Raw genomic sequence first — 16,483 nt, 5'->3', positions numbered from 1 at the left:
CCAAGAAATGTCACTTCATTCAACCAGAATTCACATTTAGAGAATTTAGCATAAAGCTTCTTATTTCGTAAATTCTGCAAGATAATCCTCAAATGAGAACTATGTTATTCCTCTGACTTTGAATATATTAAAATATCATCAATGAAAACCACCATGAACTGATCCAAATAGGGTTGAAAAATTCTGTTCATTAGATCCATGAAAGCAGCTGGTGTATTCGTAACTCCAAACGGCATCACTATAAACTCATACTGACCATATCTTGTTCTAAACGCCGTCTTTGGAACATCTTTCTCTTGAATCTTTAATTGATGATAACCCGAACGTAAATCAATTTTTGAGAACACTGAAGCTCCCTTTAATTGATCAAATAAATCGTCAATTCGGGGAAGTGGATACTTGTTCTTGATGGTCACTTTGTTGAGTTGTCTAAAGTCAATGCAGAGACGCATTGAACCGTCCTTCTTCTTAACAAATAAAACTGGAGCTCCCCAAGGTGATACACTTGGTCTAATAAAACCTTTGTCCAACAATTCTTGTAATTGAATCTTTAATTCTTGCAACACTTTTGGAGCCATCCTGTAAGGTGCCATTGCAATGGGCGCTGTTCCCTGCATTATCTCAATCTGAAATTCTACCTCTCTTTCCGGAGGTAAACCTGGCAATTCTGCAGGAAATACATCAGAGAACTCTCTAACGATAAGAATTTCTTCAATCTCTTTGTCTTTGGCTCTTCTATCCAACACACTAGCAATGAACCCTTGACATCCTTGTAACAGTAACTTCTTTACCGTCATCACTGAGATCACATTGGCCAATGGATTCCACCTTTCACTAAACACCACGATTTCTACCTCTTATGGACTTCTCAACGTTACTCTTTTCAGTCTACAGTCGACATTAGCATAATAACGATATAACCAATTCATTCCTAGTATCACTTCAAAATCTTCAAATGGTAATTCCATCAAATTAGCAGGGAATTCAATTCCCTGAATTCGTATGGGACACCCTCGACTCACCATATTTACTCAAGCACTGTGTCCTAACAGATTCGTAACTATCACCTCATTGTTAGTAGCTTCTAATTGAATGTTCAATTCTCTCACTAACATACTAGTAATGTATGAATATGTAGAACCCGTATCAATCAATACCATAACCCGTTTATCAAACAACAGAAAGGTACCTGTTATAATCTCTGGGTCATCCCGATCCTCATTGGTCCTGAGATTATACACTCGAGCAGTGGAACGTATCTCTTGTTGAGAAGATGACTCTAACTAATTTCTTCCTCTGCTTCTACCTCTTCCCCTTTGGCCTGTAGAAATAGACCTCTCTGGCTGTGTAGATTCATCGACTACTCTAGGACAATCCCGAACAAAATGTCCAGTCTCCCCACATCTAAAGCAAGCTCCAGAAATCCTTCTACATATCCCAGAATGATTCTTTCCACAATGTTGGCATTGTCTGTCTTGACTCTGGTTAAATCTCCCAGCTCCAGATCTTGCTGATTGAGTTTGTCTGCCTCTCATCGGATTTGATCCTCTAGTTGAGGACACCACTGACTTCGATCTAGCTTGAGGTCGAGAACCAGCATCTCTGCCTCTTTTTGACGGTGCAGAACTCGAAGAAACACCCGTTCTCTTTACTGTTTGAGTCCTTGAATTTTCAAATCTCTCATTCTGAGATCTTTCCAAAGCTTTGGCACGATTGACTACCTCTTGAAACGAGGATAGATTCAATACAATCAACATCTTCTTCAACCGAGGACGTAACCCCTCTACGAACCACTCACAAGCATCCTTCTCAGTAGGAACAAGCTCGACAGCAAAGTGACTCAACTTATTGAATTCACACTCATACTTATATACAGTGTGATTCCATTGCTTCAGATTCATGAACTCTTGCTTTATTTGTCGAACAAATTGATCTTTGATGTACTTATGTTTGAATTCTTCTAAAAACAATGACCAAGTTACTTGGGCGTTAGTCATTCTCAATGTAACATTGGTCCACCAGATCCTTGCTTGTCCTCTCAACAAGGAAATTACTCCATCTAGCTTCTCAGCATCGGAAAATAAAGTCCCGTAAGCATGACCTACACGTCATTAAGCCAAAGGTCCGCAGTAACAGGACCTTCATCGGCTTCCCCTCTAAACTCTGGAGCTCCTAATCCCTTCAACACTTTCGCAGCATTCATTTTTGGAGTTGAAGTTGCAGGAGGTTAAAAACGCATCAATACCGCGTCTAAAGTTCTAAAGAATACATCTTGATCATTCATAGGCACTCCAGAGGGTGTATGTTCTTCCCTCTACCTGGCCAGGGCAGGTGAATTACTAGTTTCAGCGGGTATATCATCTCCCACTTCATTTCTTGAACTACCTTGTCCGGACATCTATAAAAATACAATCATATAGTTTTATTAGCACAACAGTATACTTACTATTCCATCAGATTAGAAGTTTTCACTATTTTGTTAGCATGTATACCTTATAAAACACTCAAGACTCCGGTTTATGCCGAGAATCGACTAAACCTTAGCTCTGATACCATTAACTGTAACACCCAACCTGTACCCGACCCGAATACGAGTCTGAGGTGTCACATTGACTTTTCAAACCTTGACACTTAAAGAAAAACCCCGGGGAATTTAAAACTTGTTTAAAACAAAATACTTTAATTTACATAAAAGAGACCACAAAATACAAACTTGATCAGAGTACTCATAATTAACGACTTATTACATGCCAACACTCTATACACAACAAAATACATACTTTGTCGATTACTTCTGATCTGATCTTCTAGTAATAATACTGTCCTTGCCACTTCTATTCTTGCTCTTCACGTTTCTTGGTACCTACGTGTAAATCACTTACACGCTAAGTCATAGACTTAGTGAGGCAATAAATAAACATGTAACAATAGATTCATGAAAATGCATTCTTACCATTTGATCATGATATTTCAATATGCATGGATATATTTCCTATGACATATATAATCAACTCATGCACACATGAAACTTACCTTTTTGCATCACTTTCACTTTCACTTTAATTTATATTTAAATTGTTGTTGTTGTTGCCCATGTATATTATTGAGAATAGAGGTATGTGAGTACATTGAGGTTGTGCACCAATGCTGTCACCACAGCTCGTATAAATTCCCTCATGGGACACCGAACATTTGTTCAGTATTCGTCCCGAATGACTGCTATATATGTCCCGTAGGACCACTACGTCCCGAAGGACTACAATACCCTCGAATCTTGGCATGCCAACTATACCTATAGCTCTCGTATCATATACTATGGGCATTTATTATGAATATATTTCTCATCACTTGTTCTTTCTCTTCTGTCACATACCACATGTATGTGTAACCATATATTTCATATCATATCACATATTGCATATTCATATGTCATTTCATATATTCACATAGCTTATTTCATTTCACATTGGTCATATCTCATAGCATATATCACATATGCATATAATCATGTATATGATATCATATATCTTATGTTTCATGCTCTTATGTTTATGCATATCATGTATTCATGTACATATCAGAATCACATATCAAATAATATTTTAGGAGTCACTTCTTACCATAGTAACTCCATCATTGGCTCATCGCAAGCCAATGTTCATTCAATAATATAAGTACAATTAAAATTGCACTCACCTTAGCCTTGCTTTAATTTGAATCAATTCTAATCCCTTGATTATTCCAGAGCTTGTTTAGGCTCAATATCTACATAAATATAACATTTCGAAAAAACTATCAGAAGCCTAAACCTTAAACTTAATGTTAACAACTTAAGCCAGATTATTGAACCAATTTTCATTTTTCCTTTTGGGGGAATCGATTCCCCCCAGGGGAATCGATACCCCCTGAACATACTGGAAATTTTTCGTTCAAGAAGGGGAATCGATTCCCTTCATAGGGTATCGGTTCCCTCTACCCAGAAATTGTATTTTAACCCCAAAAATCATCAATTCTTGACTTAATTCTTCTATTTTAAACCCCTATCATGTCATTAAACTCAACTACCATTACTTAAACCAACTTATATTCATGAAAATCATCTATAACTTTAAAATCCTATCCTTCATATGTAATTCAAGAATCATACTCAAATTTCAGTATGTTCTAAATACCATTCTAACACTTCATATTCCTTAATTAGCATGATAACAAGTCAAATTTAACTTCAAATTCAACTCATCAACTCTTTTTCATGATTTCATATAAAAACTCGTTTTCTTAAATCTCTTATAACTTATTCATCTTTTTGTTTTAGAACAAATTAAGCTTTCCTTAAGCTTAATTATCATCTAGTGATCATAACCCAACTTTTAAAACAACAAATAACCAAGAAAATAGAAAACTCACCTTTGCTGTGGTTTTCTCTCGTATGGAAGAACAAAGAGAAGAAGAAGAGATATTCTTCTTATCCTTTTCCCCCATATATATCCTCAACATAATACAATTTAATCATTTAATGGTTAAATGATCATTTTGCCCTTTAATTCTTTTAATAATTACTAACAATCCTTCCAGATAAATCATTAAATTATCCAATTATTCTACTTAAATCACCAAATTTTGAAGTTTTACAATTTAGTCACTAACCCGTATTTTGGGATGTTACATTCTTTGACCTTAATATGGAGATGCCATCGACGTAATAATCTGTGCAGTTTCCATTTGACACGATGGCTTCAAGCTCCATGGGGAGGCATTCCACTGCGAGCTTTTTCGATCTCAATATCGATATGCCTTCTAGTTCAAGGGGAAGACATGCAAGTAGTAGGTTCTTCGACCTAAATGTGGAGAGCATGGAGGAACCATCATCTCCACCAGAAGAATCGCTTCGTAAGCCTGGTGCGGATGGTGCTGATACTGGATAATTCATTCACCCAGAATCACCGCAATTCAACTATGATGATGTTGATAATGTAGATGAAGTTCCATTAAATGTGGCACAAATTGACCCTCCAGCACACATGTATGAAGCTGATTATGATGCAATGTACGTGCCAGAATTTGCAGATATGCCTCATCTCGGTAACTATGGATATTAATCATCAATAAATAATGGTGAGTTATCTTTAGGCATGGAGTTTTCAAGCAAAGAAGAAGCGATGATGGCTATAAAAAATTATAATATCCGTAATTCTGTTCAATAGAGAGTCGACCTCTCCACGACAGAAAAATATGTATGTTACTGTGCTCGACGCGAAAACGGATGCAATTGGATGGTTCGCGTATCGAAAAAGAAGAGGAAAAACAACATATGAGAACTAACAGTATACAACGGTCTTCACATATGTTGTGCTAGATGGGTCAGTAAAGATCATCCCAACTTGGAATCTGAAGTGATATGCCAAGTCATCATGCCCATGGTAAAAGCAAGCTCTCATATAGCTATTGTTGTGTTGATTTCAGCTATACAATCGCAATATGGGTACACTGTCTCCTATAAAAAAGCTTGGTTGGCAAAACAAAATGTCATCGTCAAACTTCATGGCGAATGAGATGCATCTTACAATGAACTTCCAGGCTGATTTAGGCTGGTGCGGAGGTTGAATCATGGGACAATTGTGGACTTCAAAACCTCCTATGCATACCATAATGATTCGAGTTCTTCACAATCGATGCCAATTCTATCGGGTTTTTTGGAATTACCCACAGTGCGTTAATGCTGTCAAATATTGCAAGCCTGTGGTCCAGATCGACGAGACTTTCTTGTATGGAAAATACAAGCAAGTTTTATTATTGACAGTTGTCCAAGATGGCAATCACAACATTCTTACTGTTGCTTTTGCTCTCATTAAAGGAGAATATACAAATTCTTGGGCTTTTTCCCTCCGAAACTTACGTGCACATGTTATCACGAGGTAAAAACCTATATCATTTCAGATCGCGGAGCTGAGATCAAAGCAACAATAGAGTCTTTGGGCCCAATGTGGCAACCACCCTTTGTCCAACATATGTATTGTCTCCGACACATTGCTGCGAACTACCATAGAAGGTACAAGAAGAATGATGAGTGTCAATTAATTGTGTGCATGGGTAAGTGAAACTAATGTAGTTTGTTTTCTTTTGACCATTTTAATTTTGCAAAGAAAACAAGTTAGTAAGTTATACATTTTTTTATCAGGTTACGAACTACTTCCTCAAACGTTTGAATCAGTGCTTCAAGATTTGCGGATGAAAAACGAGGAAGGATACGATTATATCAGCCTTATCGATAAAGAAATATGGACGAACGCATATGATGGTGGATATTGATATGGACACATGACACCCAACTTGGCTGAGACAATCAATTCAACCTTAAAGGGTGCACGTCACTTACCTGTAGCGGCTTTGGTAAAAACTACATATTTTTGTTTGGGGGTGCTTTTTGCGAAGCTCGGGGGACAAGCTAAAACCTGGATGCAAGGCGGTCATGTCTATCACCCTAGATTAGTTGCAGATCTACAAAAAAAATACTGCATCAAATGGAATGTTTGTAACAAGCTTCTCTAGAAGACATGAAATGTTTCGTGTCACAAAGTTGTCACGACCTCTTCAAGGGATTGAAGTTGTGTTGTTAAGAGTAAATCTACGGGACAGAACGTGCGACTGCGGGTTTTTTCAAGATCTGGAGTATCTATGCTCTCATGTGATAGCAGCTTGCTCGCACACACGTTGAAACTATAACCATTTTGTGGATCCCGTATACCTACTATCTGAAGTTTTTAAGGTATATAAATTTGCGTTTCCCCCCATAGGTAATGACAAAGACCCTGATGAGGTTCAAGATTGGCTTCCGATTGTACCAAATCCGAGTTTATTGAGGGAGCGTGGTCGTCCAAAATCCAATCGAATTCATTGCGATATGGATATTCGAGAAAGATCTAGACAAGACAGAAGATGTGGGCATTGTAGAAACCCAAGACACACTAGAAAAACATGTCCACTTCTGTTGTCATCAAGTAACAATTGATGAGGAACTGATGTAGTTGTTTATCAAATAAGAATTCTTGTACTTTAATTTGCATTTACTTCAAGTTAATGTCATTCTATCTTACAATAAGTGACAAAATGAAGAAAGTTATCGAACACAATTATTAAATTTTATCAAAACAATAACAATTTGGTATTTGAATACAATTTTAAATACAACAAACTTACAATAAGTATTGAATGGTAAATGATAAACAAATTACAATAACTGATATTAAATGGTAATAATCAAAATTAACCAAAATACATTAACAAAAAGTTCAACAAATTTAACAAAATAAATTAAAATAAATCCAACAAAATTAATGAAATAAAGTAAGTATTAAATGATAAATAAAAAAATTACAATAAAAAAGTCCAATAAACAACTAAATACAAATATAATAAAAAACAAAATATATCGATGTCTGCGACGCGAATGTGTTCCGTAGGGTGGTGGCTGTCGGTCTCGAGGAGGATTTCTTCGTATCAGTGGTTGTGACTTATCGATGTCATCGTCGTCGTCATCGTTGTGTTCGTCGTCGCGAGCAGCTACATTAGGTTGATAAGGAACTGATCACGATGAAGCACCTCCATAGAATAAGAACCCTGGAGGTGTATGACTGACTTTCCCACCAGCCAGGGAAAACTGGGAAAACTCATAAAACCCAAACATCGCTAAGTGTGAAAATAGTACAGGAGGTGTCTGTGCTGCGGCCATGGGTGATGAGGCTGAACCCGCCAAAATATGGGCATATGAACCCTAAGTTAGATATGCAAACATAGACCCATAATATCCTCCAGGATGGATCATAAAACTATCTGACGGTGGCGGCGGCGGGGTCATAAAACCAGGTGACGTAGCGACGGTGGCATCAGGTAAGGGAACGACAGTGGCGACATCACATATGGATGCGGTATGTAAGTCGTTGTAGATGGTGGCTTCTATAAAGGTCCTGCTGGTGCAGTTAAGGATGAACCGGAAGCACCTGCGCTCTGTCCATGAGTTGGGGGACAATGATGTTGTGTCGGAGAACATCTCTGTCGACGTCGCTGAAAGGTCTTCCCTCGTGCATCCTCGAAAAGCAAAAACGATTTCCCGTTACTGTTGAACCACTCATAATAACCGTCAGCAACAGTAAAGAGGTCAGTAAAAATTGGCTCTCTACGGGGAAGGCGCTGATGTTGATCCTCCCACAGCACGACCCACTCATGATGCCTCACCAGTCAATATGTATCGGTCTTGTCCCGTCTATATGTGTTATGCAACTCATCCATATTGTGAGGTGCTTCTGGAATTGGTTGAAAAAACCAAATTTCCGGAGCACGCGATCAGTGGAGTGTCACTCGACGATCGCATAACAGATCAAAAGGGACATCGCCATCCAAACATCTAATGGGCCCCTCAACTTAGGTGGGATCAACATCCTCACTTCATCATTAGAATATGACACCCATTCAAACTAAAACAAATATAAATAATTTTTATCAAAATAATAATCTAATTACACAACTATAATCTAAAATCGATTTTTAAACATTAAAATGCATATCTGTGTGTCAGCCTTCTGATCGATTAACACCCTAATTTTTTCTAAATCATCAGGTAACTCCTGATGATTTTTCCTATAAGTAGATCACCTATTCAAGGAAAACAAAATTTATTATACACTGTATAAAATGATTAATATACGAAATCAGTTTTATAATTACCTCAATAGTAGTGGAAATACGAATGGGTTCTTGACAATGAGACATAAAAAGGGCAATCGATACCATGCCCAAGACTGCAGCAGCAGGAGATATCCGTCGATAGCATTTTTCCTATAGTCAGTGGCTCGACACATCTCCTTGTACAGGAAAGCCTAAACTGCCGAGCCCCAACTGAGTGATCCGGCCAGACGAAAGTTGCCAAAATGTCGCAACCACATACAGTGAACTTGGTTGCGATATTTTTCCAGCATCAGCAACCCTCCTATCAGCTGTAGTATGCATGCCCGTGCATACATTTTAACTCATCATCAGAGGCGTCCTCACTCAACTCCCAAAAATTGACATCTAACCAATTTAACGGTATCCAACCACCGTTAAAACTTTACGGGACACGTCCTAGATAGTCCCGGCACAAAGCAGTCCATGAACCGTGCACCATCCCCAATATCACATCTCCATCCACTGGAAGCCCCAGGTGCATATAAACATCCTCAAGTGTAATCGTGCACTCTCCGCACGAAAGATGGAATGTGTGGGTCTCCGGCCTCTACCGCTCCACTAAGGCATAAATAAGGTCTGGTTCTATCTTACAGTGACCCTCATATCTGCCTATGTGACCGAATCTAGCCTCTACTAAAAACGGCAAGACACGGCTAGGTATCACTAACTTAAGATTCCTAATAAAAGGATCTAATACACGGTCCCTCTCCTAAAATTAAATAATTACAAAAATTATTTTTTAAACTAATAATCATGCATTAAATAAATAAATAAATTATTACTAATAATTTAAATTATATTAAAACGTTAAAATGTTACCGTATCAGCAAAATGTCGTGATATATGATTTCCATCCAAGCGAAGTAGACCTCCTTCCATTTTATATCTGCAAAATAATTAATTAAATAAAATATTAAAAAATTTAAATATTAAAAATTTAAATAATTAAATAAATTAAAAACAAAATATTAAATATAATAAAATATACCTTAAACAGTTAAAATGAAATATAAGAGTATTTGAGAGAAGTTGAGAGGATTTGGTGTGATGAAAGTGATTGAGAATGGGGGTATTTATAAGGAGGGGGTGGGGTGTGAACGGCCGGGGTAGGGGGTAATTAAACCTAAGGCGTGCCGCATGAGGCGCGCCTTTCTGACGCGTGTCAGCATTAAAGATAAAGTGCGACCCCTGCCCCGTGTTATACCCCACGTGGCGCCATATCAGCGTAAAGCGCTCTGCAGGGGGGCGCGCCTTACCTCACTTGGCGCCATATTAGCGTAAAGCGCGTTGCAGGGGTGCGCCTTACTACAAAGGGTGTTAGATCGGAAAAAATAGTCTGAAGGGTGCCTAACAGGGAATATTATAGGGTATAGGTGATATTTCAGGAAAAACGATGAGTAAATTGAAAAAACTAAATCGAAACAAAATACATTTACTTAAAAAACATGTTTATTGTTCTTTTAAGTTAGACTTAGCCTATAAATGAAGTAACGTTCGACTGAAAGTTTGTTTATGTTTATTTATTTATTAAACAAACGAATATGAATAAGATTTTATATTCGTTAATTAAATGAACGAACATGAATAAAGGTCATATTCAGTTATTTACGTTCGTGAACGTTCGGTAATCCGTTTATTTATGTTCGTTCATTTATGTTCGTTTATGTTCATTCATTTATGTCTGTGTATGCTCGTTCGTTTATGTTCGTTTATATTCATTCATTTATGTCTGTGTATATTTATGTATGTTAGTTATATTTGCTCAATCAAATATCAAGATCCAATCATTAATATTTTAAAACTCAAATAATTTTAAACTCAAAATCAATTAAAAAAATATAAATCATAAAAACTCAAATAATTTTAATCTTAAGTTGCAGGTTATATTAATGAATAATAAATTTTATGTAGTTATTGTTGTTGTTTACGTTCATTTATTGTGTTTGATTATGTTCATTTGTTATGTCTGTGCATGTTTGTTTATGTTCATTTATTGTGTTTGTTTATGTTCCGTCTTTTACGTTCATCTATTGTGTTCGTTTAAATTCATTCGTTTATGTTCGTTCATTTGTGTTTGCTTATCATTAAAACGATTTAATATGAATAAACTAGATTTCTTAACGAAAAAATACGAAAAAAATTATGTTTATTTATGTTAATGTTCGTTTATTTATTCGGTTAAAGAAAAATATAGGCCGTATATGTTGAAAACACATTTATATAAAACACGGGCACAAATGTTTCTACATTCATTAAGTTATGGTTTAACACTTAATTGTTTGATTACAATGTGTTCATATAAAAATAAATAAATGTATGTGTACATATGTATATACATACATGATAATGAATTGTCATCATGGATATTTCAGCGTCATGGTAATGAACTGCATGGCCTCTCGTAATTGTCATGAATGAATTGTAGATCACTAGAACTTCCATAACTACATAGCCTACACCCATCATTGCCAAACCATCATCAATCAACTTCACCATCAAAGTACACCAGTAAATCTACAGCATTTTCTATTTTCTAAAAAAAAGCTTGTGAAATTCTTTCAAAGGAACATTGCATATACGTGGATTAAACGTTCATATAAATTTATTAATTGATTTTAATAAATAATAAAACCACCAAATCTAAATAGTTGAAATGCAGAATATATCAATATATTAGGCGTTTATTCGAAAAATCACATTTTTCATTTAATATTTTTGATTAGACACCGTTCATATTATATTTTTCGATCTAACAATTTTTACATAAATGTGTGTCTCCTACAACGTTTAACGTTGATTTGGCGTCGCGTGGGGTAAGGCGCTATGCTGACATGAGATACACGTGTATATAGCGCGACTCCTAGGGCGCTCCTTAGGCCACGTAAGGTATAGCGTGGGGCAGGGGCCACGCCTTAACTGTGAATCTGCCATGCGTCAATAAGGCACGCCCCCTGCGGCGCGCCTTAGGTTTAATTACCCACCTACCCCGACGCTTCACACCCCATCCTCAATCACTTTCATCACACCAAGTTCTCTCAATTTCTCTCAACTTCTCTCAATTACTCTTATATTCTCTGTTTAAGGTATATCTTATTATATTTTTAATATTTTGTATTTAATTTATTTAATATTTTACTTATATAATTTTTTTGCAGATATATAATGGAAGGCGGACTACTTCGCTTGGATGAAAATCATATATCTCGACACTTTGCTGATACGGTAAAATTTTAACGTTTTAATTTAATTTAAATTATTAGTAATAATTTATTGATTTATTTATTGCATGATTATTAGATTAAGAATTAATTTTTATAATTATTTAATTTTAGGAGAATGATCGTGTATTAGATCCTTTTATTAGGAACCTTAAGTTAGTGATACCTAGTCGTGTCTTGCCGTATTTAGTAGACGCTAGATTCGGTTACCTAGGTAGATATCAGGGTCACTGTAAGATAGAACCAGACCTTATTTCTACCTTAATAGAGCGGTGGAGGCTGGAGACCCACACATTCCATCTTTTCGTGCGGAGAGTGCACAATTACACTTGAGGATGTTGCTATGCACCTGGGGTTTCCGGTGGATGGAGATGTGATATCAAGGATCGCGCAGGGTTCCTGGACTACTTTGTGTCGGGAAAATCTAGGACGTGTCCCGAAAAATTTTAACGGTGGTCGGATACCGTTAAATTGGTTAGATGTCAATTTTCGAGAGTTGAGCGAGGACGCCTCTAATGATGAAGTTAAAATGTATGCACGAGCATGCATACTGCAGTTGATAGGAGGGTTATTGATGCCGGACAAATCGCTCAACCAAGTTCACTGCATGTGGTTGCGACATCTTAGCGACTTTCATCTGGCCTGATCACTCAGTTAGGGCTCGGCAGTGTTGGCTTTCTTGTATAGGGAGATGTGTTGAGTCATTGACTACAGGAGAAATGTTATCGGAGGATGTCTTTTGCTGCTGCAGTCTTGGGCATGGTATAGATTACCCTTTTTATGTCCCGTTGTCAAGAACCCATTCGTATTTCCACTACTATTGAGGTAATTGTAAAACTGATTTAGTATATTAATCATTTGATACAGCGTATAATAATTTCTTTCCTTGAATAGGTGGTCTACTGATAGGAAAAATCATCAGGAGCTACCTGATGTTTTAGAAAAAAAATTAGGGTGTTAATCGATCAGAAGGCTAGCACACATGTATGAATTTTAATGTTTAAAAATCGATTTTAGATTATAGTTATATAATTAGATTATCATTTTGATAAAAATTATATATATTTGTTTTAATTTGAATGGGTGACATATTCTACTGATGATGTGAGGACGGTGATCCCACCTGAGTTGAGGGGCCCATCAGATGTTTGGATGGTGATGGTCCCTATGATCTGTTATGCAACCGTCGAGTGGCACTCCACTGATCGCGTGCTCCGGCAATTTGGTTGTTTTCAACCAATTCCGGAAACACCTCTCAATATGGACGAGTTGCATAGCATAGATAGACGCGGCAAGACAGATACAGATTGGCTGGTGAGGCATCATGAGTGGGTCGTGTTGTGGGATGATCGACATCGGCGCCTTCCTCGTAGAGAGCCCATTTTACTTGACCTCTTGATGGTTGCTGACGATTATTATGAGTGGTTCAACAGTAACGGGAAACCATTTCTGCTTCCCGAGGATGCACGAGGACAAACCTTTCCAAGACTTCGACAGAGACGTTCACCGACACATCACCATCATTCCCCGACTCGTGGACGTAGAGTAGGTGCTTCCGGTTCATCCTCAGCTGCACCAACATGACCTTCACAGCAACCACCGTATCCATTGACTTACATACCGCATCCATATATGATACCGCCACCGCCTTTGCATTACTAGATGTCGCCGCCGCCGCCTTCACATGGTTTTATGACCCCGTCGCCACTACCATCACAAAGTTTTATGACCCATCCTGGAGGCTATTATGGGTCTATTTTTGGATATCCTACTTGGGGTTCATATGCTAGATATTTGGAGGGTTCAACCTCAACACCCATAGTCGCAGTACAGACACCTCCTGTACAGTTTTCACACTCAACGATGTCTGGGTTTTATAAGTTTTCCCAGTTTTCACAGGCCGGTGGGATAGTCAGTCATACACCTCGAGGGTCCTTATTCCATGGAGGTGCTTCATCGTCATTAGCTCCTCATCAACAAAATGTAACTGCTCAGGACGACGACGAAGACGACAACGATGATGATGGCGATGATGATGACAGCGAGGAGTCACAACCAGTGATACGAAGAAATCCTCCTCGAGACCGACAGCCACCGCCCTACGGAACACATTCACGTCGCAGGCATCGATAGATTTTGTTTTTTATTATATTTGTATTTAGTACTTTTTTATTGTAGTTGTTTATTGGACTTTTTTATTATTTATCATTTAATACTTATTTTAATTCGTTAATATGGTTGGATTGATTTTAATTTATTTTGTTAAATTTGTTGGACTTTTTGTTAAATTATTTTGCTTAATTTTGTTTAGTACCATTTAATATAAGTTATTGTAATTTGGTTATCATTTACCATTTAATACTTATTGTATCGTTAATATCAATTATTCATTAATATAACGCCAACGTCCAATCTCGTATAATTGTATCATTTTTTTAATCTTCATCAGCGGTTATCGAATAACATTAACTTGAAGTAAATGCAAATTAAAGTACAAGAATTATTATTTGATAAACAACTACATCATTTCCTCATCAATTGTTACTTGATGATAACATAAGTGGGCATGTTTTTCTAGTGTGTCATGGGTTTCTACAATGCCCACATCTTCTGTCTTGTCTAGATCTTTTTCGAATATCCATATCGCAATGAATTCGATTGGATTTTGGACAACTACGCTCCCTCAATAAACTCGGATTTGGTACAATCGAAAGCCAATATTGAACCTCATCAGGGTCTTTGTCATTACCTATGGGGGGAACTCAAATTCGTATACCTTAAAAACTTCAGATAGTAGGTATACGGGATCCACAAAAAGGTTATAGTCTTGACGTGTATGCGAGAAAGCTGCTATCACATGAGAGCATGGATACTTCAGAGCTTGAAAAAATCCGCAGTCGCACGTTCTGTCCCTTAGATTTACTCTTAACGACACAACTTCAATCCCTTGAAGAGGTCGCGGCAACTCTGTGACACGAAACATTTCATGCCTTCTAGAGAAGCTTGTTATAGACATTCCATTTGATGAATAATTTTTTTTTGTATCTAGGGTGATAGACATGACCGCCTTGCATCTAGGTTTGAGATGAAATCAACACAACAATAGCTATATGAAAGCTTGCTTTTACCATGGGCATGATGGCTTGACATATCATTTCAGAGTCCAAGTTGGGATGATCTTGGTTTACCCCTCCAGCACAACATGTGTGAGGACCATTGTATACTGTTAGTTTCCATCTGTTGTTTTTCATCTTCCTCTTCGATACGTGAACCATCCAATTGAAACCGTTTTTGCGTCGGGCACAATGATATACATATTTTTTTGTCTTGGAGCGGTCGGCTCTGGATTGAACAGAATTACGAATATTATAATTTTTTATAGCCATCATCGCTTCTTCTTTGCTTGAAAACTCCATGCCTAAAGATAACCCACCATTATTTATTGATGAGTAATATTCATAGTCACCGAGATGAGGCATATTCACAAATTCTGGCTCGTACATTGCACCATAATCAGCTTCATACATGTGTGCTGAAGGGTCAGTTTGTGCCACATTTCCTGGAACTTCATCTACATCGTCATCATCATCGGAGTTGAATTGCAGTGATTCTGGGTGAATGAATAGTCCAGTCTCAGCACTATCTGCACCAGGCTCACGAAGCGGTTCTTCTGGTGGAGATGATGGTTCCTCCATGCTCTCCACATTTAGGTCAAAGAACCTACTACTTGCACGCCTTCCCCTTGAACTGGAAGGCATATCGACATTGAGATCGAAAAATCTCGCAGTCGAATGCCTCCCCCTGGAGCTTGAAGCCATCATGTCAAATGGAAACTGCATAGATTGTTGCGTCGATGGCATCTCCATATTAAGGTAAAAGGGATTTGCAGATGAATGTCTTCCCCTTGAATTGGACATGATGTTGCCATACAGATTGTTCGTCGACCCATCTCGGTACATATCGTAAGGAGTTGAGGATGAATGTCTCCCCATAATGGCATTAAAATCATTACACATTACTGTCGTCGGGCTGTTAACTTGATCAACTTGTTCAGCCAGTCCATAGTGGGAGCTTAATGATTGACCCCAAACAGCACGCACTTAAACAAAATTTACATACATGTCAATATCGGCTTTTGAATAATTACTTTGAGCTTCAACCATCATTTCAACATCACCATTGTTTGAAAGTTCGAACATTGTATAAGTTAATGACAACAATTATGTTGGAAATCTGTATTGCAACGACGACATTCTTCTATTACTTCCAACATGAATCTTTCTCGAAATCTTCATTATCAGCTCCTCAAGAGTTATGTTTCTCTTGAATGATATTTTAACACGCTCATTTGATACGAAAACAACGCTGATTTCATCTTCTCGAATTTCACCATCATAATAAACAATAGCTGAAAGTCGCACCATTCTTTAAGTTTAAAAGTGCGATAATATTATATCTACAAAAAAAAAACAACTGAAACAAACCTGATTAAATAAATAATATATGAATGAAAATATAACACAATAATTTTTTTTACACATAAA

Source organism: Hibiscus syriacus, unplaced genomic scaffold (assembly GCF_006381635.1).
Source record: "Hibiscus syriacus cultivar Baekdansim isolate YM2019G1 unplaced genomic scaffold, ASM638163v2 tig00110264_pilon, whole genome shotgun sequence".
NCBI lineage: Eukaryota > Viridiplantae > Streptophyta > Magnoliopsida > Malvales > Malvaceae > Hibiscus > Hibiscus syriacus.
This window is presented reverse-complemented; position numbering follows the sequence as displayed.